Raw genomic sequence first — 26759 nt, 5'->3', positions numbered from 1 at the left:
GAGAAAGTGGTCCCAGTTCTAGGGCTCCTCAGCTCCAACAGAGGAGCAGACGCCATGCTTTCCCGCCTGCAAGGGGGAGGGGCTGAGCAGTCCCTGTCTGGCCAGAAGAGACAGGAATTTCCTTGGAACAAAGAAGTTTCAGCAGCTGCTTGGGCAGATCCCTTAAAATCTGTCTCGGGTTAGATCAACCCCACTTGGCTCCAGGTATAGCTAGCCATTAACACAGGAAATGAGTAAGGGAGAAGCCCCACATCTATTAGGAGGAACAGAGAGAGATGAAAGGCAGAGTCCCCTCTCAGCTTGCCCCATTTCTTCCAACACAGCGACAACACAACAAGACAACAAAAAGACAAGACAAAGACAACCGTCGACCCAGGTGCCTGCGTGGCTCAGTGGTTTTTAAAGCCTCTGCCTTCTACTCAGGTCATGATCCCGGGGTCCTGGGATCAAGCCCCGCATCGGGCTTTCTGCTCATCAGGGAGCCTGCTTCCTCTTTCTCTGCCTGCCTCTCTGCCTACTTGTGATCCCTGTCAAATAAAAAATGATAATAATAAAATAAAATCCTCAAAAAGAAAAAAAAAAAAAAAAGACAGCCGCAGACCCAGCGGCCCTCCCACGGCCATCCAACATTAAAGGATGGCCATTCAGACATGCAAAAGTCCGAAACTTTCCCTTTCCGTACTCAGGTCATGAGCTCTTTCCCTAACATCCGAGAAGTGGCCCATCACCAGAGACAGAGGGTTCTTCTGCCTCTGTCCCATCACATCCTCAGTCTGCAACAAGACAAATACACTTACAACAATTAACAAGCACACACTAACAAAGACAAAGGATCTGGCGTGGCCGTGAAGACAAAACTGGAAGGAAGTTAAGCCCCAACTGCAACAGCAGCCGAGCTCCAGGCAGGAGCAAAGAACATCTAAGACTCCCTGGTCAACAGCCCGCCACGCATCCCCTTGAGCCAATGTCGACTCCCAATACAGATTGGAATTCCTACAGGTAAAAATGCAGACTGGAGCTCCCTGAAAGTATGTGCCCAAACAGAATTAAAAAAACAAAAAACAGGGGCACCTGGGTGGCTCAGTGGATTAAGCCGCTGCCTTCGGCTCAGGTCATGATCCCAGGGTCCTGGGATCGAGTCCCGCATCGGGCTCTCTGCTCGGCAGGGAGCCTGCTTCCCTCTCTCTCTCTCTGGCTGCCTCTCTGTCTACTTGTGATTTCTCTCTGTCAAATAAATAAATAAATAAATCTTTAAAAAAACAAACAAACAAACAAACAAAAAACAAAACACAACCAACGAGGGCACTCACCATCCCATGTAAGACCCTCTGGATTGGGATCCCAAGAGTCTCCCAGATCTCAGTGGAACCTCCAAATGTTATGCGCAAGTTTTCACATCTAACCACCAAGGAACCCATACAGATGTAATCACATGAGAGTTTCTTTGACAAGCTTAATTACACTTGGGCCCAAGTATACCCGGCACAGCGGAGTAGGGACTTGGACCCTGAGCTTGCTTAGCTAAGGCAGGGGTATTTATGGGTTCCTGTTACCAAAGCAGGGTGGGGCTTCTGGAACTAAAGCAAAGTAGGGCAAGTTCAGCCCTTGGGCACAGGGGTCTGAGATGGCTTTACTTATGCTAAGGCTAAACCTGAAGTGGGATGGCCTTAATTTTTCTCGGCCTCCACAGTTTGATCCCAGTAAAAGGGTTTAAATCAAACAGAGTATCATTGATTCTTTGAGTAAAACTCATCCCTGGGGCTGACTGTAATGATGAGTGAAAATACTTTGAATAGTATCTCGAAGTTGTTTAGTATCTAAAGTTAAGACTATCACCATGATTAGTAATATGCTGGCGAATTTTGCTCCAAGATATGATTCGTTATAGGCATGGGGAGTATAACACAGAAAGAAGAAACATTCCAGTCACATAAATTATGAAGCCTAAGCTTTGTATTTTGAAGATCATCTCCTACATATATCATGGCTGTTTCTACATCAGAGATACTTTCATCTAATTTTTGATCTACGATCATTTGTTGATTCCAAGCTTTGCTAGCATTCTTTTTACGACTTTTGTACACATTGTGTGGTTTGTACAGTTTGATGCAAGGCTATTCCTGCAGTGGTAGCTGTAACAGTAATGGCTGTAATTCCTAGAATAGCTATTATAAGCAACCCATGAAATTTTTCGTTCTATGGACCCAGTCCTTCTAAACTGTTGAAAGTGTAGCTGTATCTGGAGAGCTTTCCTGAACACGGTGGTGTTTCACCGGTAACCAAATGCCTATCCTTCAAGCTACGAGGATAATAGAATTGTCTGTATAAACATCCTCATCTACACAGGTGAACATTTTACATCTGAGACAGCTTATTTCTCTACTGTTCTGATCAATAACAAGAACATAGGGATCTCTAACACAAGCTCTTACCCATTCTTCATCCATTAGGAAAAAAGAAATGCATAGTTATTAGACTAACGAATGTATGCTGTTCCAAACTCTTGTATCATTTAAAGCAGTGGTAACCTTCCATAAATTCTTTTGTCTTTTATGATTAACAAAAGATGGCATAGAAAATCCTTGCCCAAGCCATACCAAAGGCGCATCTCCTGAGGTTAAGGTTTCTGGTTAGAGGAGATCATCAAAATTTGCCATTTTAAATATCGATGAGAGGAGCAGGGTCTCCCAGTGCAATTGGTGACTGTCATCCCCTTAGGGGACCAGTCCCATACAGTTCCATAGGAATCATTACTGGGATGAGAAGCTCGACAATCCTCCCATAAAGGGCGATTCCCTCATCAGACTGTATTTGTGTTTGCATTTGGGAATAGGGGGTGCTGCTATGTTATAGCTAGGACCCTGGTATTCACTGGCTAGGAATCCTTTAGTAGAGAGTAAGTGTAACTGAACTTTAGTCAGATTATTTATCAGTAGTAGCAAAGTCCACCAACCATCTCTGATCATCAGGGATTAAGACAACTGGAATGACTGCCAATACATATTGGTCTATTTTGATATCCTAAGGTAAGATTAGTATTTGTGCCCTCCTCTAAGAGCAAATAGTGGCAATCTAGGATCCAAAAATTCCAGGTACCCATTTTGAAGCATTTAAATAAATTGGTATTCTATCTTCTCCCCACTCTACTGGACAGAGCAGAGGAGGATTGGTTATATAAGCCCAGTAAGTAAAGTTATGTATTTGTGCGTAACATCCAGGGAAGACTTACGGCTACCGTGATGAGGGTCATCGTATTACATCGATGTAGAAACAGTAGTAGTTTTGATATGCTGCAGAACACTTACTGTGTATCCAGAATTAGGTAGCAGATTAAATGCCGAAGAAACATCTTGAAACAATGCCAATAACCGCCATTAATTCTATTTTTGTGCTGAGAGACTGGTAGTAGATCCGACCTTCGAAGTAGGACCATAATAACAAGCTTTACCTTTGACAGAGCCATCAGAAAAGTAGGGGTATTTGTTATTGGATTTTTAGAAGTAATTTTAGGAAGAAAAAACGCAGTATGTTAAAAAAAAAAAAAAAAAAAGGAAACAAGTCAAGAGAAATAATGAGGTGTTTCCAGTAAAGCCACTAAGGGCAATTTGCCAATTTAAGTTATTTTGGAATGCCGTTTCAATTTGTGTCTTATTTAAAGGCAGAACAATAACCTGTGGATCATGCCCCTGTATTTGATGAGTTCTTTTCCTTCATAATTGAGTAATACTGCCAATATGGTCTATATAGGTAGTTGAGTGTTTTACCAGTATTTGGGAGAAAAATCCATTCTATAATTAGTTTTTCCTGGATAATTAACCCAGTGGGTGTATGTGGGATATGAAAAATGAGAAGATCTAACGGTACCGCAGGTGGGACTCTATCCATTTGCATTGAATGAATCCAGCTTTCAACCAACTGTAATTATTTTAAGGCCTCTTTTGATAGGGTCCTAGGGCTGTTTAAATTAGGATCTCCCTATAAAGAGGCAAATAGATGCTGTAAAGCTTAAGTGGGAATTCCAATTTTAGTTCTCATCCAATTGAGGTCTCCCAGTAGTTTTTGCAAATCATTCAAGATTGTTTAATTTTACCTCTACGGATTTGAGCTTTTGGGGGTTTAACTGAGGTTCTGTCCATCATGAACCCCAAATGTGAGAGAGGTGTGGTGACTTGAATTTTTTCTGGAGCTATAATTTGTTTGTATTTTTCAAATTGCCTTGAAGCATTCTGAATGCCTCCTGCAATTCCTCTGAATTGTCAGAGGCTCCACATAACAGATCATCCGTATAATGGATAAAATAAGCTTGTGGAAATGATTTCCAACTGGCTGTATAACTTTTGCCACACACTCCTGACAGATTGTGGGCCTATTCAGTGTTCCTTGTGGAACAACTTTCCATCGATACCGTTTGGCTGCTTCTTTTGAATTTACACTAGGCATAGTGAAAGCAAAATGGGGACTGTGTTCCTCAGCAAGTTGTATAAGATAAAAGCAATCCTGGAAGTTATTAATTATTGGCCATTCGCGTGGGACTAGATTAGGCGAAGGCAACCCAGGTTGGAGAGACCCCATGGGTTAGATAGCAGATAACCATGCGCAGGTCTGTTGAAAGTCTCCATTTTCCTGATTTTTTCTTAGTAACAAAAGCTGGTGAATTCCAAGGGCTGTGAGATTCTTTAATATGTCCCTTTTCTATCTGTTCCTCTAAGGCTTGCAAAGTAAGTAATTTCTTTTTCCACCCAAATGGGCTTGTCATTCTTCCAATTTAATTTAACAGGTTCAGGAGCAGTGACCCTCAGTGAAAAATCTGGGAATCCTCCTTAGAAGAAGGTATAACCAGAGAGGCTTCCTACTGACTTAGTCAATCTTGCCCCCAAAGATTAATGGGTAAGTTTACAATATATGGTTGTAAATAACCCTTTTGACCCTCAGGTCCTTCACAGAAAATTTGGGAGCTTTGACGCACATTGCCAGCCTGTCCTAATCCGGTAATTGTAGCAGAAGAGGAATTATATGGCCATTTTTTAGACCAATGTAATGTGAGCTTACGACAGAGACATCAGCTCCAGTATCAATTAGGCCTGAAAATTCCTTTCCTTGTATTTTAAGATGACAAATTGGTCTATCTTGATAAATTTTCTCAGTTAAATACACTCCAGTTTTTCCAGTACTTCCAAACCCATTGGATTTTGTTTTTAGACTGACCCTGGAGATAGGGTAAAAGTAACAACTGGGCAATGCAGTCTCCTTTTTGAAAGTGATATGGAGCCACAGTAGTTATCATCAACTGAAATTTCACCAGCATAATCTGCAATCAATAATGCCAGTGTAAGCTAGTACTCCCTTTGAAGTACGACTAGCTCTCCTTTCAAGTAACTCAGTGGTCCCCTTTGGTAAGGGGCCATAAATATTAGTTGGAGTTTTAATGGGAAGCTTGGTAGGCATCAGGAAATAATCTTTGGGAATGGGGTATCTAATCCAGCACTACCAGTTGTGTCATGTAATAAATTTAAAATGGTACATCTGTCTGAAAGCTGGGTGTTATGGGAGAATTGGCCCCCTTGTTTTTCAGGGCTGAAGGCTTGTCTTGAAATAAATTTACCTGAAGGGGGACTCCATCCTTGCTAAATTTGGAGCGACATTGACTTGCCCAATGATTTCCCTTTTTACATTTGGGACAGAGACCAGGTGTTTTATTTTTTACACTTTGCAGAAAGACTTTTCCTTTTTGTCTACATTGAGCTTTAGTATGTCCTGCTTGTCCAGAGTTGAAACATCGTCCTTTAAATTTTCCTGTGGTCAGAGCAGCCATTGCTTGAGCTAACAGATCAGCTTTATAGGTCTCTGTTCCTACTCCTTGGCATAGCTTAATGTAATCTGTCAATGTTCCTTTGCCTTTAAAGGGTGCTATCAATTCCTTACAATCAGAATTAGCATTCTCATAAGCCAATAGTTGCAGAATGGTATCCGCAGCCTCAAGAGTATTTATCTGTCTTTTGACAGCCCCTTGTAATCTCGCAATAAAATCAATATAGGGTTCTTTTGGACCTTGTACCACTTTTTGAAAAGAGGAGCACTTCTCTCCCTGAGATTCTATTCTCTCCCAGGCTCTCAAACAGCAACGCCGGAGCTGCTCAATAGCTTGATCGTTCATCAGTACCTGGTCTTTCACCTGGGCCCATGGCCCAACACCCATGAGCTGTTCCATGGAAATAGGAACATTACGAGCTCTGTTATGGGCAGCTGCTGTTTCTGCATGATCTTGCCACCATGTTTTAAATTGTAAGAACTCACTTGAAGATAGAACCGTTTTTGCTAACAATGACCAATCAGTTGGAATAAGTCGATTGCCTTCTGCGATGCCTTGAATGATTCCCATTGTAAATGGGGAATTAACTCCATAGTTTCGGACTGCTTGTTTTAGTTCCTTCAATAATTTGAAGGGAAACGGCTCCTGCTTGGCCTCATAGACACCATTAGGGTTGTTAGGGTCATGTCCTGGAAGGACATGTTCTGTAATAACTGGGATATTAAAACGTAAGGCATCTTGGTCTCCCGCTCACTGTGCTTCAAGGAGGCCTTTCTCAATAGCTGATATCATATATTTTTCATCTTTTTCATTAAATGGTGCCTTCTTATAGGATGAAGCCGATGGCAACAGTGCCATTTGCACCTTTTGTTCCGTTATTGGAGGAGAAGAAGAATATTCCTCTTTTATGTATTCCTTTCTGATGACCTTAGTAATTTCTTTCTCCTCCTGAATGTCATGTTCAGGTTCCTCTTTTTTAGTTTCTCCTGAACATTCATTATCGCTCTCTGAATCAGGGGTTTGTAAAGTCTCTAGAACGGAGTGAATGAGGGTCCAAGTAGGCCATATAGTCTTTGGAATTGGTTTTCCTTTAGTATACAAAAGTTTTAACTCATGACCTATTTTTTCCCATGTCTGTAAATCTAAAGTCTGTAATATAGGGAACCAGGAGCAATGTTCTTTAATTACCTTTAAAAGCTCCCTAAGTTGGCCCTCGCTGACTTTTGCTCCTCCTGCCTTTAGGATCTGTCTCAGTAAGCAAACGTAAGGGTGATAATGGTTTGTGTTCTCTAGATTACCCATACCCTGCGGTAAGTACCCACAACTCACCAGCGGGGGAAAAGGTACAGCCGTGCAAGAACTCACGTTGGGGCTTCTTCTCCTGTTTTGTTTCTGGCCCCTCTTCGGGCACCACTTCCAGCGGGGAATGGGAGAAGATATTAGGCACAAACAAGTCAGCTGCAAGAGAAAGAGTATGGGGGACAACAGTAGAAAAGACCGCTGCCCCAAATAACTCCTCAGTCTCACTTTTATTAGATAGAAACAATAACCAATAGAAAAGTCCATGAAGGTCAGACATTAGTCAGGTGTCTTGTGGACAAACAAAAAGGAGGGTAAAGTTTATATTTAAACAAGCACATTCAAAGGATTCATCTAACCAACAACAGGCACTTTTGGGAGGAGAGAGGGGAGATGACTAAAAAAGGGAAGCAGGTAGCTTTCCTACTCCGCCCTGAGTAGGCTGGGCATTCCCAGCTGCTCAGCTTCAAGGTCGTCTTTCGTCCTTTCCCCCTTTAAAGACCTGTTGCCAGTAGTGTTTTTCTTAAGGCCATATCTAAATGTGCTATGCAACTAGTAAAATCTTCCAGGGGTTATATTTTAAGAAATACATTGTTCTGAAAGGCAGTCGCAATTATTCACCTCTTGTAGGATTGTTACCAGAAAAAGAGAAACCCAAGTTACATTCAAATATTTATTGCTACCTCAACAATAGATCTAAAACAGTGGGGGAGGGGGGATACAGTAAAAATAGAATCATGGAAAAAATGCAATGTTAATTTAGCACAGAACACTTAAAACCAATTTATTTTATATACCACCAGAGCAACTAAACATTTATTGAATAAACAGTTAATTGAGTACCTGCCCTTTCAGTTTTCCTCCTGATTTATAGTTAATAAATATATTTGGATACTGTGTATCCTATGTGTCAGGCAATATTGTAGGCATGTCATGTGTCACCTCATTTAAGCCTTCCTCTGGCTTCCCACTTGGATTCCCCTCCTCCAAACTGCCTTCTTCCTTCTGGTAGCTCACATTTTGCCTCTGACTCCTATTCCTTTCCTCTGTTACTTACTCTGTTCCCGTTAGTTTCCTCTGTTTCAACACTCAGTCCTTGGACACCTATTTTTATTTTTTCTGGGACCCTCCCTCACACCATCTTTTTCTTCTTTGCCTGTTTTCTGTGTATATTGATCAATGTGAACAAAATTCACAGGAAAGTTACAAATAAAACACTTAAATATTAAATATCTTAAGTATTAAATGTCTTAAAATTAAAATAAATATTAAATATCTTAAAATTCTTTTTTAAAGATCTATTCATCTTAGAGAGCGCGCGCGCATGCGCACAAGTGGGGGAAAGCGCAGAGGGAGAGAAAGAAGGAGAGGGCATGTCTAGTAGGCTCCCTGCCAAGTATGGAAGCCAATGTGGGGCTCCAGCTTAGAACCCTGAGATCATCACGACCTGAGCCAAAATCGAGAGTCAGATGCTCAACCAACTGACCCCTACCCATGCACCCCTTAAAATGCTTTTATGTCTAGTTACCACCAGCAATGTATGAATTTTTGGTCGAAACATTTTAGCTACTCTGCTGGGTACCGCAGCAGATGTTTGGGTACCCCATCCACTTTTACATTCATGATGGCTAGTGAGGTTGAGCTCCTTTTCTTATCCTACTGGCCACTCTCTTACCTTCTTTGGTGAAGTGACTATGCAAATCTGCCCATTTGTAAAATGAGTTTTTTGTCTTTTTATTATTGAACTGTAGGAATTCCTTATAGATCTTGGATACCAAACTTTTAACTGATATATTAACTTTGCTAATATGTGCCCCCCATGTGTGGTTTGCCTTTTCATTTCCTTGAGGGTGTCATTTGATGACCAGAAGTTCTCAGGTTTTGTTGGTTTGTTTTTAAGATTTTAAAAATTTATTTTAGGGAGAGAGAATGGAGGAGGAGCAGAGGGAGAGGGGCGAGCAGACTCCACATTGATTGTAAAGCCCAACACGGGGGTCGATCCCACAACCTCAAGACCATGAACTGAACCGAAATCAAGAGTTGGACACTTAACCGACCGAGCCAACCAGGCACCCTTGTAACGAGTTTTTCCTTTTATTGTGTTGTGATCTGAGGATCTGGTTATATAATATTGATATTTAAAAAATTTTTGGACACCTTTTTGGCTGACTACATTGTCAGTTTTATTAAATGGTCACTGTGTGCTTTAAAAGTATTTTTTCCCCCTCTAATTGTTGACTTCAGAGCTCCCTCTCTGTCCTTTGAGGAGGTGTTTGTTTTGTACAAATTTCACACTCTTAAAGTATTTTTTTGGCTGGAGTTCTCATTTTTTGAAATATCTGTTGTAATCTTCTAGCTTGTCATGCATGTGGGACAGCAAGGAGGCCAGCATGTGACTCAGACACAGTAAGGGGGGAGTTGAGGTCAAAGAAGCAGTAGGGCCAGGTCATGTCTTCAAGGCTCTGAATTTTACAATGAGAGTGAGTAGAACCATCATTAGGGATTATGAGCAGAGGATTACACCCATGCTGTGCTGAGAACAGAACAGGATGCGGGGGTGGGGTGCCCTAAGGGACTATTGTGGAAGATCAGACAAGAGAAGATGATGGTTTGGCTTAGGGTGTGTAGAAAGAAAAGAGGAGGAAGGTCTGAATTCTGGAAATATTTTGATAATGACGTCAAAAAGCAACAGATGTAGCTAATAGTTTAAATGTGGGCTGTGAGGGAAAGAGGATTCAAGGATGATTCTAAGATTTTTGGTCAGAATTACTGCAAGGATGAAATTACTGATTACAAAGCAGGGTAGGGGTGAGGGGATAGAGAGATATGTCATATATATGTATATATTTAATATATTAAAAATATATAAAAATATAAACATATCTGTATATACCGATATATTTATATATATGCACAACTGTGCAAGAGAAAAATGATATATATATACACACATATATGAGATTATCCAGATATATATACATTACAGATATATATGTATCTGTAAGCTCCATACAGGAAGAGCCAATATCTTCTTTCTTTGCAACCTCTCTCTAGCCTTCATTATCAGAATCCCAACAAATATAATAATGTTATTATGTGTCTATTAATTTATGTGCCAGGCAAAGCACCAGTAATATAAATGTAAATTTAATCTTTTAATGTAGATTTATATTTGACCATTTCATCTTTACTCAAACCTAGGTTATAAGGTCCTGTTGTTATCCTCGTTTAGACCTACGGACACCGAGCCCTGTAAAAGTTAAGTAACTTGTTCATGTTTGCGTAACTAGTAAAAAGGAAAGATTTTTTTTTCTTTTTGTAAGTTTTCTCCAGACATATGTCCTTTTAACCATTCTTTAATTTTAGAACAGGTGACAGAATCACATAATTTAAAAGTGAAATGCCAAGTTTCTCTTTCCAACTTTTTTTTCCTCAGCTATCCACTTTCCCTCCCGCTGGCAATCAGTCTTAACTGGTTTCTTGAATACCCTTTCAGAGATATTCTATTGCCTAAACAAGCAGATATAAGATAGAAAATAGTTCCCTCTTTACACACTGCTTTGTACTTTGTTTTTCCATTTGGGTAACTTTCCATGTGGTTACACCATAGTTTATTTAACTGGTCCCCTATTGGTAGATATGTAGTTAGGTAGATGTTAGTATATGTCTAGTTACTTGTTATTATCAACAGTTCTGCACTGAATTACCTTGTGAATATACCATGGGTAAAGGTGACGGCTGGCACTAAAACCTACATCTGTCTGGCCTTAAAGCTACTTACTTCCACACCACACCGCCTCCCCTTATGTTGTTGACTGATTCGAGAGGGTCATTCTTCGGAACTCCTCTCAGTTTTGTGAGAGTGTGTGTCTTCACCCCTGTGACTGTTGTCTCCCAGTGCCCGGTGTTAAGTGTTGCAGGATGGCAGGGTTCTTATCTCATGGAGTCCAAGAATGAATCTGGAGAACACAAAAGGGTGAAATGAAGTCAAAGTTTATGAAGTAAAGGTGACCGCAGAAAGGGGGAAAGAAAGCCTCTTTAAAGTGAGAGGAGTCGGGAAAGTATTGCCACTGAGTGTTTTCGGTGGCAGTCTTTTATTGAGAACTGACCGGGAAGCTTGTGGCCTTGACATTCTTGTGTCTCCGTTTGTTCTGCTCTGCCTCAGTGTCTCTTCCTGCCAGGAATAGTTCCAGAACCCAGTCAGGGGAGTCAAGGGCCTCCTCTCTCTCTCTCCTGCTAGACCTTCACCCCCTTCCCTATCCTTCACCCCTTCCCTATTCATGGGACAGGACCTATGGGCAGAAACAGCTATACTGGGATTGTGAGGAGTGACTGATTGTGTACTTTTCAGTTAGTGGGGGTCAGGGGTACCACAACTCTCCAAGGAATCTGGAAGCAAGACTTTCTGGGCCCTGAGGGGCCAGCTGCTGCCAAGATAAGGCTCCTTTTAAATGTAAAGGTACGAAGGCAGCCTCGAGCTCCTTGAGGAAAGTCACATTCTTCAAGTTTCAGGTGTCTGTCACTGGCTGTAAGCAATCTCTTAAGGAGATTTTTTAAAAGATTTTTTTTGAGGCAGGCGGAGAGAGGGTAAGGGAAGCAGGCTCTGCGCTGAGCAGAGAGTCTGATGCGGGGCGGCTCGATCCCAGGACCCTGAGATCATGATCTGAGCTGAAGGCGGAGGTTTTAACCCCCTGAGCCACCCAGGCACCCCAATCTCTAAGGAGACTTTAAGTTACATTTCTATTGCTTTTGTTTCCCCCATCATAGTCACTTCTGAACAACTCTTACATTCGTGAACAGTCTCCTCAGGGGATCTGGACCCTCATTCACACGCCTATGACCCTGATGACAAAGTCTAGAAAAGGGAAATTGTACACTCACAGCACTTGAGAAAGATTTTCTTCGCTTATTGGTTTAAGGCAAATGTACTTTGAGAAGTGACCCAGAGGCTGAAATTGTCGAGGGTAAATGGAAAACCTTTTCTTTTTTTTTTCTCTTAATGTCTTATTTATTTATTTAAATTAAATAATGTATTCTTTGCTTCAGGGGTACAGGTCTGTGAATCATCAGACTCACACAATTCACAGCGCTCACCATAGCACAGACTCTCCCCAATGTCCATCACCCCGCCACCCCATCCCTCCCCACCCCAACCCAGGGAAAACCTTTTCTAAAGTGAGATGATGATCTTGACCCTTGCAAAGACAGATTGCACACCAGTATGTTGAGCAATGTATCACATCATCCTGGCATTTACCATTCATCATTTTTCTCTTGCACAACTTCTCACTGTACATGAGACTAACTTTGTTCCAGATTTGAGTCATTTCCTGTTAAGTTTTACAACCACTTTGTGGTCCTCAAAAGTTTACTGGTCTCATAAATGAGTAACTCAGCAACTCTAACTGGCTCTGAACTTTGGTCCAGTTTGTGTTACCTAGATACTTAGTTATTAATAGGACTGTATATGGGTCCAAGAATTCTTTTTAGTACTATATATTGATACTTGAGACAACTAAATACTTCATCAATGTTATTAGCACATACATATAAAGTTAAAAAATAAATAAGAACAAACCAAAAAATAAAGGTAAAACCACGCTTCTATCTCAGCCATAGAAAACAGAACTTGCTTATCTTTTTTCCTAAGGTTCATTTATTCATTTTGTTTTATTTATTTATTTATTTATTTATTTATTTATTTATTTTTGAAGATTTTCTTTATTTGAGAGAGTGACAGTGAGAGAGAACAGGAGAGGGCAAAAGTCAGAGGGAGAAGCAGACTCCCCATGAAGCTGGGAGCCCCAGGTGGGACTCGATTCAGGAACTCTAGGATCATGACCTGAGCTGAAGGCAGTTGCTTTACCAACTGATCCATCCAGGCACCCTATTTTTTTTTAAGATTTTATTTATTCATTTGCCAGAGAGAGAGAGAGAGAGTGAGAGAGCATAAGCAGGAAGAGCAGCAGGCAGAGTGAGAGGGAGAAGCAGGCTCTCCGCTGAGTAGGGAGAGGACGCTGGAGTTGATCCTAGTTGGGATCATGACCTGAGTCGCTGGCAGACGCTTAACTGACTGAGCCACCCAGGCATCTCTATTTGTTCATTTTATTTTATTTTATTTTTAAAATTTTATTTATTTATTTGACAGAGATCACAAGTAGGCAGAGAGGCAGGCAGAGAGAGAGGAGGAATCAGGCTCCCCGCTGAGCATAGAGCCCGACGTGGGACAGGACCTGGAGATCATGACCCAAGCCAAAGGCAGCGGCCCAACCCACTGAGCCACCCAGGCGCCCCTATTTGTTCATTTTATTTTATTTATTTATTTTTTAAAGATTTTATTTATTTATTTGACAGAGAGAAATCACAAGTAGATGGAGAGGCAGGCAGAGAGATAAAGAGGGAAGCAGGCTCCCTGCTGAGCAGAGAGCCCGATGCGGGACTCAATCCCAGGACCCTGAGATCATGACCTGAGCCGAAGGCAGCGGCTTAACCCACTGAGCCACCCAGGCGCCCTATTTGTTCATTTTAAAGAGGAGGTAGAGGAGGGGGCAGAAGGAGAGGGAGAACCTCAACTCCTGGCTGAGTGCAGAGTCCCACACAGAGCTCGAACTCACTACCCTGAGATCATGACCTGAGCTGAAATCACGGTTTGGACTTTCAACCAACTGAGCCACCCAGGCGCCCTGAGCCTTTGCCTATCTTTTTCATTCTGTGGTAATAGTAATAATTAAGAATTTACTGAGCCCTTACTGCATGCTAGATATTATTGTAAGCCCTTTGGGTAGTATTGAAAGACCCCTGTCCTGTAAAGTCCCCTCCCCTAGAAGATAGATAGGATAACTAACCGCTTGTTTGCTTTTCTGTGAACCGCTGGCTTTTAGGCGTAGATTAGGTTATTAATTGCGTGATTAATTGCTCTCTTGCCCTTCTGTAACTGCTTGGCTTATAGAAATAATAGGGATGCCATGATGGCATTCCTACCTTCCCCCTTCTTGTTCCCCCTTCCCGCCTCTCTCCTCCCCAGCGCGGGCCCTCAGAACCAATCAGCCTGCTCCCCCTTCCCGCCTCTCTCTGCGCGCGCGCGCGCGCGCGCGCGGGTCCTCAGAGCCAATCAGCAAAACCCAAGTATGCCTTTTTCAAAAGTTCAAACTGTCCACCAATCAGTTGCGCCCCACCCAAAACTTGTTTGTACCTGTCTATAAAAACCCGGCACCACCCCAGCCGGGTGTGCTCAGCTAGCAGGAGCTGCTGACCACCCGCAGGCGCGCGCTGACCACCCGCAGGCGCCTGCGTAACAATAAAGAACCTCTTGCTGATTGCATCCAGTGGCAGTGTTGGATTCTTGGGTAAGGGGATCCGCGGGTCTTTCAGTATTCACAGGGGTGGATTCTATTATTACCTTTGTTTTGTAAAAAGCAAGGAAACTGGGGCACCTGGGTGGCTCAGTGGGTTAAAGCCTCTGCCTTCTGCCTGGGTCATGATCTCAGGGTCCTGGGATCAAGCCTCATGTCAGGCTCTCTGCTCAGCGGGGAGCCTGCCCCCCCCCCCTTTCTCTGCCTACTTGTGATCTGTCTGTTAAATAAATAAATAAATCTTAAAAGAAAAAAAAAGGAGTGAATTTAAACTCCTAAGCTCATCACAGCAAGCAGTAAGGATCTTGTCCCTGCCTCTCTGTCCGCCCCAAATACTCTTCATTTCACTCCCTTCCATAATGAAGTGACTCACCTCTGTTCTAGTTCAGTCCCTTCGCATGCTTTTCAGGGATCTCCCAGATCTATCTTTCTACTACCTTCCAGAGTACCTTCTCCCACAGCCTCAGCACACTTAAGCCTTTTCCATGCGTATCATGCTATTCGCTAATAACATTCCCTTTCCTGTTCCTCACCTGTTCTTATAAACCCCACCTCAACGCCATCCCCTTTATGAGCACTTCCTTGCAACTCCCTCCAACTCCCTCCCACCCCACCCCTAATCTAAGTGGGGGGCAGCTTCAGCTCTCCTGAGGCTATGAGTCTCTGTTTCCATTACATTGTACCTTCAACTAGTGTTATTAATTGGTAAGTCTTTTCTCCTCGAACAGACTATAGCCTCCTTGAGAATGGTGAAGGACATTATTTCATTTCTGTCTCCTTTTCCAAGTTCTACTAAAGTAACTGGTACAGAGATCACTTCCATTGTGATGTTGTTTGGAGTGTCATTGGAGTCCAGAGCTGATGGCCACGAAAGGATTCTTAAGACGTCTTTGGTGTAAAAAAAGTGGTTTATTAAATCACTGGGACAGGACCTGTGAGCAGAAAAGAGCTGCACTGGGGCTGCGAGGAGTGACTGATTATATACTTTGGAGTTGGGGGAGGTAAGGGCAAAGAAAGGTGCCCAAAACGACTTGCAGGATTCTGGAGGCATGGCTATGATCAAGCTAAGATTGTTTTTCCCTCTAGCAAGGCATTAACATTAAGACTGTTGGGGGCGCCTGAGTGGCTCAGTGGGCTAAACTGCTGCCTTCGGCTCGGGTCATGATCTCAGGGTCCTCATGAGATCATGAGATCACTCAACTCATGATTGAGTCCCACGTCAGGCTCTCTGCTCAACAGGGAGCCTGCTTCTCTCTCTCTCTCTCTGTCTGCCTCTCTGCCTACTTGTGGTCTCTGTCAAATAAATAAAAATCTTTAAAGACCGTTGGGAATCTTCTGGAGGAATGTTATAGTTTACCTACCTCAAGTCCTCAAGTATTTGTCAATGGGCTGCAGGTTATAGGGACATTGAATTTTACTTCAGTTCCCTTCTGCCTTTGTTTCCCACATCACTATGGAGCAGAGGGTGATGTTAAGGCTCCGGGAAATTGGGGCGCCTGGGTGGCTCAGTGGGTTGGGCCGCTGCCTTCAGCTCGGGTCATGATCTCAGGGTTCTGGGATCGAGTCCCCATCGGGCTCTCTGCTCAGCGGGGAGCCTGCTTCCTCCTCTCTCTCTGCCTGCCTCTCTGCCTACTTGTGATCTCTCTCTGTCAAATAAATAAATAAAATCTTAAAAAAAAAAAAAAGGCTCCAGGAAATTGAGTCTACGGTTTTCTGAAAGTTACGCGATTGATAAGATTGCTTTTTTTCTTGTATATCACTAAGACATTTGTAAATGATGGAGTACAACTGTAAGTTAACTCCTAGTGGTTGTTCATTTCCCCTTCCCTTAGCCTTAGGGCAGCCAGGAAAGCCTGGGGAATGTCACACAGATCCCACTTGGAAGGGGCGGGGAATGGGGGGTGGGGTGGTCAATTTGTGCTTTGCTTTCAACTTGCCTTCTCCCTTACCAACTGGAAATTCCCTAAATAGTCTATTTCTTTTTGTTGTTGTTAAGATTTTATTTTTTATTTATGTTAGAGAGAGAGCTCACACAAATGGGTGAGAGCCAGAAGGAGGAGAGAGAGAATCCCAAGCAGACTTGGAGCTGAGTGAAGTCTGATGGAGAGCTCGATCCCATGACCCTGAAATCATGATCTTTTTTTTTTTTAAGATTTTTATTTATTCATTTGACAGAGATCACAAGGAGGCAGAGAGACAGGCAGAGAGAGAGGAGGAAGCAGGCTCCCCGCCAAACAGAGAGTCTGATGCGGGGCTCGATACCAGGACCCTGGGATCATGACCGAGCCGAAGGCAGAGGCTTTAACCCACTGAGCCACCCAGGCGCCCCCTGAAATCATGATCTTGACGAGGGCACAGAAGGCTGGCTGAGGACAAAGCAAAAGCTGACACCCTCCAACCTTCTCCAACCCCCACTCCTGGGTGGAACATCTGTGACATTCTTTTTTTTTTTTTTTTAAAGAATTTATTTATTTATTTGACAGACAGAGATCACAAGTAGGCAGAGAGGCAGGCAGAGAGAGGAGAAAGCAGGCTCCCCGCAGAGCAGAAAGCCCGATGCGGGGCTCGATCCCAGGACCCTGGGATCATGACCTGAGCCGAGGGCAGAGGCTCAACCCACCGAGCCACCCAGGCGCCCCCATCTGTGACATTCTTTAGGAATCTCCCACCCATCTTAATTTTAATACCTTGCTGGAGGGCAAAATGACATTAGCAAGGGCAGGGCCTCTGGTATCTGGTATCTAGTAGGTCCTCGTTAGCATATGAAAGTTCTATGGAAACTCCCCTTTTCCTTCCCTCCTCCCAACTCCAGGGTACACAACCAGCTGCCTCTGAGAACCCCAGGGCAGCCCCTCTTTCTGCCTACTGATCCTGTTCCTGTGCTTTAATAAACCGCCATTTTGCATCAAAGCTGTCTCAAGAATTTTTTCTTGGTCATCGGCTCCGGACCTCACCCCACTCAACCTCACCTATGTTCTAGAACTTCATCAATCTGAGCCCAGATCAGACTCAGACCCTCAACTGACTGAACCACCCAGGCACCCCTTGAATAGTTTTTTTTTTTTTAAGATTTTTTAATTTATGTATTTGACAGCACAATCCGGGAGAGTGGCAGGCAGGGGGAGAAGGAGAAGCAGGCTCCCCAGAGAGCCGGGGGAGCCCAATGTGAGATTCTAACCTAGGACCCCAGGATTATGACCTGAGCCAAAGGCAGTTGCTCAACCAACCAAGCCACCCAGGTGCCCCGAATAGTCTCTTTTTAAATGATTGATTTACTGGGGCACCTGGATGGCCCAGTGGGTTAAAGTGTCTGCCTGCAGCTCAGGTCATGGTCTCAGAGTCCTGGGATCGAGCCCTGTATCGGGCTCTCTGCTCGCCGGGGAGCCTTCTTTCTTTTCTCTCTCTGACTGCCTCTCTGCCTACTTGTGATCTCTCTCTCTGTGTCAAATAAATAAATAGATTAAAAATATATATATATTTTTAAAAGATTGATTTATTTGGGGCACCTGAGTTGCTCAGTGGGTTAAGCCTCTGCTTTCAGCTCAGGTCATGATCTCAGGGTCCTGGGATTGAGCCTCGCATCAGGCTCTCTGCTCAGCTGGGAGCCTGGTTCCCTGCTCTCTCTCTCTGCCTGCCTCTCTGCCTACTCATGATCTCCGTCCGTCAAATAAATAAAAATCTTAAAAAAAAAAAAGATTTATTTATTTTGAGAGAGAGCACGCATGAGAGCACAGGTGGGTGGGCAGAGGGAGAGACTCTCAAAGTGCCCCTTGAATAGTCTATTTCTTATGAGTAAAAGAAATGGCAGGCAACATTTCGTAAATCACCTGTTCATGAGGTAGGTCACAGTAACAGGTGGTGCTCCTCTCTTCATGAATGAAGTGGTATCTTTCAGGTGTGGATGAAAGGCTCTAGAATCGCACTGTTGGATCAGATGACCGTGGCCACAGGTAGCTAAGAGTTTGAATAATTTAAAAGTAAATAAAATGTAAACTTCTGTTCCTTAGTCACATTATCCACATTTCCGATGCTCTACAGCCTCACATGGCTACTGGCTAGTATGTGTTTAGCACAGGTATAGATTATTTTGGTCGCTAGCAGAAATTTCTGTTTTCTAGAAAGATAATTCGTACAGATCAGTGGGGTATGAATAAAGTTTACATACCATTAAAATTTTATTCTTGTGAGCACATGAGGATTAACACTGACACTGTAATGTTAGAGATTATTTGTTAAATCTTTCCCTTTGAAATAGTCAACACTTGGTCAATGACTCCAGGTTATGGTAGAAATAGTAAGAAAAAAAGAAGCCATTAGCAAAAGTAAAACATGTGTTAGAAAATTGCTTTGAGGGGCACCTGGGTGGCTCAGTGGGTTAAAGCGTCTGCCTTCGGCTCTGCTCATGATCTCAGGGTCCTGGGATCAAGCCCTGCATCGGACTCTCTGCTCAGTGGGGAGCCTGCTTCCCCCTCTCTCTGCCTACTTGTGATCTCTCTCTCTCTCTGTTAAATAAATAAAATCTTTTTTAAAAAATTGCTTTCAGGGGGCACCTGGGTGGCTCAGTGGGTTAAGCCGCTGCCTTCAGCTCAGGTCATGGTCTCGGGGTCCCAGGATCGAGTCCCGCATTGGGCTCTCTGCTCAGCAGGGAGCCTGCTTCCTCCTCTCTCTCTCTGCCTGCCTCTCTGTTTACTTGTGATCTCTCTCTGTCAAATAAATAAATAAAATCTTTTTTAAAAAATTGCTTTCAGGAAAATCTCAGCAATCAGAATCCTGAATCTTCCAAGCAACTAATGATTTTATTTCAAGATTTTATTTTTATTTATTTGACAGATGGAGATCACAAGTAGGCAGAGAAGCATAGAGAGAGCGAGGAGGAAGAAGGCTCCCTGCTGAGCAGAGAGCCCGAATGTAGGGCTCGATCCTAGGACCATGACCTGAGCTAAAGACAGAGACTTTAACCACTGAGCTACCCAGGAGCCCACAACTAATGATTGTTAAAGGCAGACCTCTGCAGGTCTTTTCCAGGATATACAGAGTTTAAAAAAAAAAAATGTATACAGAGTAAGCCAAGTATCTGTTTTTATCTTAGAAATCTGGTCCCATCAAACGGCTGACAATTCTTAGTTTATCATCTTGACCTTTCAAAAAAGACATCTTTCAGATAAGAGGTAAAGAAAGTCAATAAAAGCAATTTTAGAGGTGTGCTCAGATAACATTTTTTCTTATAAACTAGTAATATAGGCACATCTGGAAGTCCAGTTTGCTCGAGTTCCTCTTGCCTGTAATGCACAGTCCCTGAAGGGGAAAAGAAAGTAAGAGTTTGTCTGCAGACAAGGCATGTGAAGACCGGGGTTGTAAAAAGGCATCCATACATTTGAGCTGTATGATGATTTTCCTGACATGTATGCCAACTTAAAAAACTGTATACACCTTTTTTAAAAAAAGATTCTATTTATTTGCTTGAGGGAGAGAGAGAGAGAGTGCATACACAAGCTGGGGCGGCCAGGACAGAGGCAAAAGGAAAACCAGGCTCCTCACGGACCAGAGAGCCTGATGCAGAACTTGATCCCAGGACCCCAAGATCATGACTTGAGCCGAAGTCAGATGCTTAACCTACTGAGCCACCCAGGTGCCCCTGTATATGCCTTTTCTTTTTTTTTTTAAAGATTTTATTTATTTATTTAACAGAAAGAGAGGAAGAGAGAGAGAGATCACAAGTAGGCAGAGAGGCAGGCAGAGAGAGAGAGGGGGAAGCAGGCTCCGCTCCGAGCAGAGAGCCCAATGTGGGGCTTGATCCCAGGACCCTGAGACCACGACCTGAGCCAAAGTCAGAGGCTTAACCCACTGAACCACTCAGGTGCCCCTGTGTATGCCTTTAAATGAGAGAAGGAATCTAACATATTATTCTAGATATCTGATAAAGACAGCATTATGCACATTTCTACTTAGGGAGGAGTTTGCGTTTTAAGAATAAATATTCATGTCCTCAAAATACTGCTTTGAAGAAGGTCAAGACAGATGTGTACGGGGCATTTATATAGTGAGAAGCAAGAGCATATCTACCCTGTATCATTTGTCCTGGATTCCTAAGATACAAACTCTTCAAGGCATTTGGAAGAGAGGAATATTTCAGATTTTCTCATCAAAAACGTTAGAAGTCAATGGGTCAAGATTTACTGGTACCAATAAGAGTTGGTACTTTCCCCTGTGATTTCTCCTTTTTTGACCTGCTCCCTAAATCTTGGTATTCCTTAAGGTTTATTCAAACCCTCCTTTCTCTTCTTTCTGGACTCTCTTCCTTGACCCATCACCGTATCACACAACTCCTAGCTCCAGTCGTCTCCTCCAAGGTAATGACTCCTAAATCGACCTTCCCATATAGGGACAACGAGTGCAGGCCAATGCAGCTGGTCTGGAGATCATACTGGAGTAGCAAGGTTCTAGATGAGGGGCTGACAAACCTTTTCTGTAAAGTGGCCAAATAGTCTCTGATTCAATTACTCTGTTCTGTCATGGTACCATGAAAGCAGTTGCAGATAACATATAATCGAATGGGCATAGCTGTGTTCCAATGGAATTTTATATTCAAAAAAAGAGGCAAGCAGGATTTGGTTATAGTTGTTTTTTTTTAAAGATTTTGTTTACTTATTTGTTAGAGGGAGGGAGAGAGCACAAACAGGGAGGAGTAGCAGGCAGAGGGAGAAGCAGGCTCCCTGCTGAGCATGGAGCCCGACCCGCGACTTGATGCCAGGACCTTGGGATCATGACCTCAGCTGAAGGCAGACGTCCAACTGACTGAGCCACCCAGGCATGCCTAGTTTGCCGATTTCTGTTGATCATAATTTTCAAGCAGAATCTGCTCCGAGAGAAAGGATGGGAGAGAATAAGAGGGAGGATAATTTCCCTGAATTTTCCCCAATCAGAGCAACTTAACTTTAATCCATTTTGTTCATACAGGTGAGCAAGATCTCGTTTGAACAAAGGGTTTCAGGGCCAAGAAGTTTGAAAACCACTTGTCTACATGTTCTCTGAGGTTCATTCTGGTACAAATCAGTCACCTCTCTCAAGCTGGTCTCTGCTTTGATCCACCTTGTGTGTCAAAGTAGTAACATGATTGCCCATTTCTGACCATATCACTTCCCAAACTTATTCCCATGCACCATTCCCAATCTACCCCTTTTAATCTCCCTCTACAGGCTCTTAACATACTTGGGGATCAACCACACAGGACTCTACCCATGACACTCCCCAAAGATGTTTTCCCTTCTATCCTGTGTGTTCTCCCCTTGCCCGGTGTGCCCACTCTCTCCCACCCCACCTTTCCACTTGGCGATCCTCAAATGCTATCTGCTCTTCACCACTCAGAAATAATCCCTTCTGTGCTTCTGTGTGCTTTGCTCATGGGGCTTTTACGTGTCTGGGTCCCAGGTCCCCTGATGAATTCATGTTCCTTATGGGCAGGTATCACATTTTATGGAATCCTTCTCCCCGGCAAAGGCACAGCTTAGTACCATAGGCACAGTGACCATTTGCATTCTTTATTTGGATCGAAACAGGGCATCCCTGGTACACCACATCCTACCCTCCTAAGAACTTCTTCACCTACCTGCCATGTTCTTGTTTCTTCCTCCTCCCCTGGCTGTAGATGACCACAAGGCACAGGTGTTTCCCATTGTTCTCCGATGATAAGAGTAGCTGGTTGATGCCTGAGAGCCAAGAGGAAATGATCCAGGTAAACTCGCAGTGGAAGGGACAGGGGAATGAGATGGAGAAGTCCGGGAGAGACAAGTCCAGAAGCCGTGCGTGACAGGAAAACATAAGTCATCTGGCCCAGATGGGCAAGGTCTAGGTGGGGGCACGTGCCAGACTTTGAGGGAGGGAGTCATGCAGGGGAAAGAGACCAGCAGGACTCAGAAAGGGACACATTCAGGCTGAAAATTTACAGCTGTTTAACTTTGGGTGGATTTCTAACCCTCTGGGCCTCATCTGCACTTTAAGAATAAAAATACCCTTTTAAAAAAATTTATTTATTGGGACACCTGGGTGGCTCAGTTGGTTAAGCAGCTGCCTTCGGCTCAGGTCATGATCCCAGCGTCCTGGGATCGAGTCCCACATCGGGCTCCTTGCTTGTCAGGGAGCCTGCTTCTCCCTCTGCCTCTTCCTGCCACTCTGTCTGCCTGTGCTTGCTCTCGCTTCTCTCTCTATGACAAATAAATAAAATAAAATCTAAAAAAAAAAAATTTTATTTATTTATTTGATAGAGAGAGATCACAAGTAGGCAGAGAGGCAGGCAGAGAGAGAGAGAGGAGGAAGCAGGCTCCCCACTGAGCAGAGAGCCTGATTCGGGACTCGACCGAGGACCCTGGGATCATGACCTGAGCCGAAGGTAGTGGCTTAACCCACTGGGCCACCCAGGCGCCCTAAAAATACCTTTTTAAATGATCTGAGGGTTAGAAAAATGATGTGTCTGGGACAGAATGGGAGCTCAGTAAGAGGCGTTGTAGGTTTTGAAGAAGGGGAGTGAAGAAGCAAAGGAGATTAAAAAAAAAAAAATGAAATTTTATTTCTTCAAGTTTATTTATGTATTTGTTTATTTAACAGAGAGAGCACAAGCAGGGGGAGCAGCAGGCAGAGGGAGAGGGAGAAGCATCGATACGGGGCTCAATCCCAGGACCCCAGGGTCATGACCTGAGCCAAAGGCAGACGCTCAACCAACTGAACCACCCAGGCACCCTGGAAAATGTAATTTCTTAAGAAAAGTGTTATTAATTGCTCTTTATTTTCACCTGAGGATTTATCTGGCAAATTACATTGGCCTCCCTCTTCACTGCGGTTAAAGGGAGACGGAAGCGGTCTGGCACATGCACAGGGATCACTGGGGTATCCATTAAAAGGCAGATTTTCATTCATTGAGTCTGCCTGGGTCTGAGAGGGGATATTTATGATGTTTGTAACGCTGTTGCTCTGTGAACCACAGTTGCTGTCCATGTAGGCTGTTGACATGAAGGGAGATGGATGGGTCTGCTGGCCTCCCTGATCTGCTTTTCTCGCATTTCAAAAAGCTCCCATGATTTCAAAAGGATGAAAGGGAACCTGGGGGGCTCAGTCATTAAGTGTGTGCCTTTGGCTCAGGGTCCTAGGATGGAGTCCCGCATTTTGCTCCCTGCTCAGCAGGGTGTCTGCTTCTCAATCTCCCTTCACCCCTCTCCCTCCTCCTGCTTTTGCTCGCTCTCTCTAAAATGAATCAATTAAAAAAATCTTTAAAAAATCAATAAAGTGGGGCACCTGGGTGGCTCAGTGGGTTAAGACACTGCCTTCGGCTCAGGTCATGATCCCAGGGTCCTGGGATCGAGTCCCGCATCGGGCTCTCTGCTCTGCAGGGAGCCTGCTTCCTCCTCTCTCTGCCTGCCTCTCTGCCTACTTGTGATCTCTCTCTGTCAAATAAATATATAAATTCTTTAAAAAAAAATCAATAAAATAACAGATGTAGAGCTCTCAAAGCCAATGGTCTGCCTATTTCCCAAGTGGTGTAGCAAGTGTTAAATTACAGAACAGATGTGCATGGAAGCAAGGAAGCCAATGTCCAGCTTCATGAAGTGGGGCATTATGGGCCTAGACTGATCAGTCAGCACCCAGCTGCCTGCCTGTCTGTTTGAGGATGTTTTGACTATGAGCCAAAGCTCTACATTTTCCATTCCCGTTTTCTAGGCAGGACTGGGCCCAGGAAATAACTAGTTGGGTAGCCCAGAAGAATGAGATGTTCAGGGATGCCTAGGTGGCTCACTCCATTGGGTGTCCGACTCTTGATTTCAGTTCAGGTCATGATCTCAGGGTCCTGGGATTGAGCCCTGCACTGGGCTCTGTGCTCAGCACGGAGTCCGCTTGGGATTCTCTCTCTCCCTCTCCCTCTGCCCCTCTCCCTGCTCATACTCTCCCTCTATCTCTCTCTAAAAATAAATAACTAAAATCTTTAAGAAAAAAGAAAAAGAATGAGGGGTTCAGAGGCAGACTGGAGTTAGACTGCTGCAGACTTGCATTAAAGGAGGCGGACAGAGATAAGAAGTGAGAACCACACCTCATGACTGGAGCACAGTTCCGGGTAAATAATGGTTTACATATCACATACCTTCGAGTTTACAGAGTGTTCATAAACACCGCTTCCTCTAAGCAACACAACCGCTCTAGTTGGTGAATATGGGTTCTGTCTTGTTTCACTGAAGAGGAAGCTAAGTGTGGTGGCCATGAGATACACCTCTCAGATATCCTTCCAACTGCAGGAAGCAACTGACTGGAGGGCCCTCCTATGTTGTGAAATGCACCACAATGTATTTGAGCTAAGACCATGCTACCCATGGGCTGCCCCAGGCCAGGGGTGGGGTGCACAGGGTTCTAAAGGCAGGCTCGTTCACTGGAGATGGGATTTCTCTGGAGAGCTGAGTGCTCCCCACCAGCTTTGCTGAATTTTCCTTAGAAAACACTGTGAACTAACATGCTTCTTCTCACCCACAGTTCCTTCCCTCTCTTCCTTGCTGCGGGTGAGCCCTACAGCACAGTCCGAGGGTTCTATCAACCTCTCCTGGTTCCCTCCTATTTTCTCTTAGAGGCATTTCTTGCAAGTTGGATACTGTTTGGGCATCAAACAGAGATCTGGATGATTCTAGGCTGTGCTTCTAATCAGTGCACTATATTGTCTTTCTTTTCATAAAATTCATTTTATTTTATTTTATTTTTTAAGATTATTTATTTATTTATTTGACAGAGAGAGAGATCACAAGTAGGCAGAGAGGCAGGCAGAGAGAGAGGAAGGGAAGCAGGCTCCCTGCTGAGCAGAGAGCCCGACGAGGGACTCGATCCCAGGACCTGAGATCATGACCTGAGCCAAAGGCAGCAGCTTAACCCACTGAGCCACCCAGGCACCCCATGAAATTCATTTTAACTGGAGTCATTAGATGCGCCCATCATTTTTTGACTAGCTTGCTGTTATTTTTAATTCTTTATTATATTTACATTTATGTGATTATGTCTGGCATATTCCATAGGCATATAAGTTAAAATTATTTTATCTTCTTAAAAATATAATTGTAATTTATTAAATTATGATCAATCACTATTCTTTTTTTTAAAGTTTATTTATGTATTTTTTTTAAGATTTCTTTTATTTATTTGACAGGGATCACAAGTAGGCAGAGAGGCAGGCAGAGAGAGAGGAAGAAGCAGGATCCCTGCTGAGCAGAGAGCCCGATGCGGGGTTCAATCTCAGGACCCTGAGATCATGACCCGAGCCAAAGGCAGATGCTTAACACACTGAGCCACCCAGGCGCCCCCTTTTTTTTCTCTTAAGTAGGCTCTCACAGCCCTGAGATCAAGAGTTGCTTGGTCTACTGACAGAGTCAGTAGGCGCCCCAAGGCTTTATTAAATTATGTAAACTTACAAGATTCAGTTTCACAAAGCTTTCTGTTTAGTTTATGTGCAGACTTTGAGGTTTCTTTTGTTATTCTTTTTTAAAAGATTTTATTTGTTTACTTATTTTTAAGTAAACTCTATGCCCAATGTGGGCCTTGAATTTACAACCTTGAGATCAAGCACTGCATGGCCTACTGAGTGAGACATCTAGGCGCCCCCTATTGTTGTTCTTTGTTAACAATTGCCGTCTACGATTCTTCATCCCACTTTTCATCGTCCTTATTAATGTTCTGGGGTTTGTAATTATGCTGGTCAACCTAGAGATTCTAGGAATGTACACAGGCCAGAAAAACTACTATTTGCAGGTCACCCTTATGGTTTGGCAGAGAATGTCATAAACCACAAATGCTAGTCAAAGGAGGAAGCTGTGTAAGTCTCTTGAAATGGTGTCACCAGAAGAATGGGGACATTGTAAGCTGGGAGCTTGACACCATACAACATAGGGTGGGGTGGGGGGAGGGGAGGCAGAAGCATCAGCAGGTTCTTCCTTCTAGGCTCTTCTTGGAACTGGCCAGCAGCAATCCGGGAGACTGTTGGCTTGAGTTCCCAGAATTCCTTTGGGACTTCATTCTGAATGGACAGAATGTTTTGTCAGAACGATTAGGGCTTCCTTCCTAAAGTGTTCTTGGCTAGGAAAGAAAGCAAGAATGCTTCAGTGTTCTAGGAATTGTTGGCCCTGAAATGATGCATGGAAGAAGGATGACAGGATAAGGGTGGTGGAGGAGATTTTGAGCAACTTGAAGAGCTGAGTCTTTTCAACCCTCATAGCAGCTGACCTGAGCATTATAATACTTGCCTCTTGCTCATATATCCTTACAGGTAGGAAGTGTGGCTA

General features: G+C 43.6%; 1 long non-coding RNA gene across 1 annotated transcript in view; it reads left to right on the top strand.

Annotated features, from left to right (window-relative positions):
- Positions 1-23929, top strand: part of LOC309846456 — a 644888-nt gene extending 620959 nt beyond the window's left edge. Inside the window, exon 3 of the long non-coding RNA XR_014301946.1 lies at positions 23738-23929. This is a non-coding gene — a long non-coding RNA (uncharacterized lncRNA). The remainder of the gene's footprint in view (positions 1-23737) is intronic.
- Positions 23930-26759: the final 2830 nt, after the last annotated feature.

The sequence above is a fragment of the Mustela nivalis genome, assembly GCF_964662115.1.
Source record: "Mustela nivalis genome assembly, chromosome: 13".
Lineage (NCBI taxonomy): Eukaryota > Metazoa > Chordata > Mammalia > Carnivora > Mustelidae > Mustela > Mustela nivalis.
The sequence above is the reverse complement of the archived record's forward strand: the minus strand, read 5'-3'. Positions and strand labels throughout refer to the sequence as shown.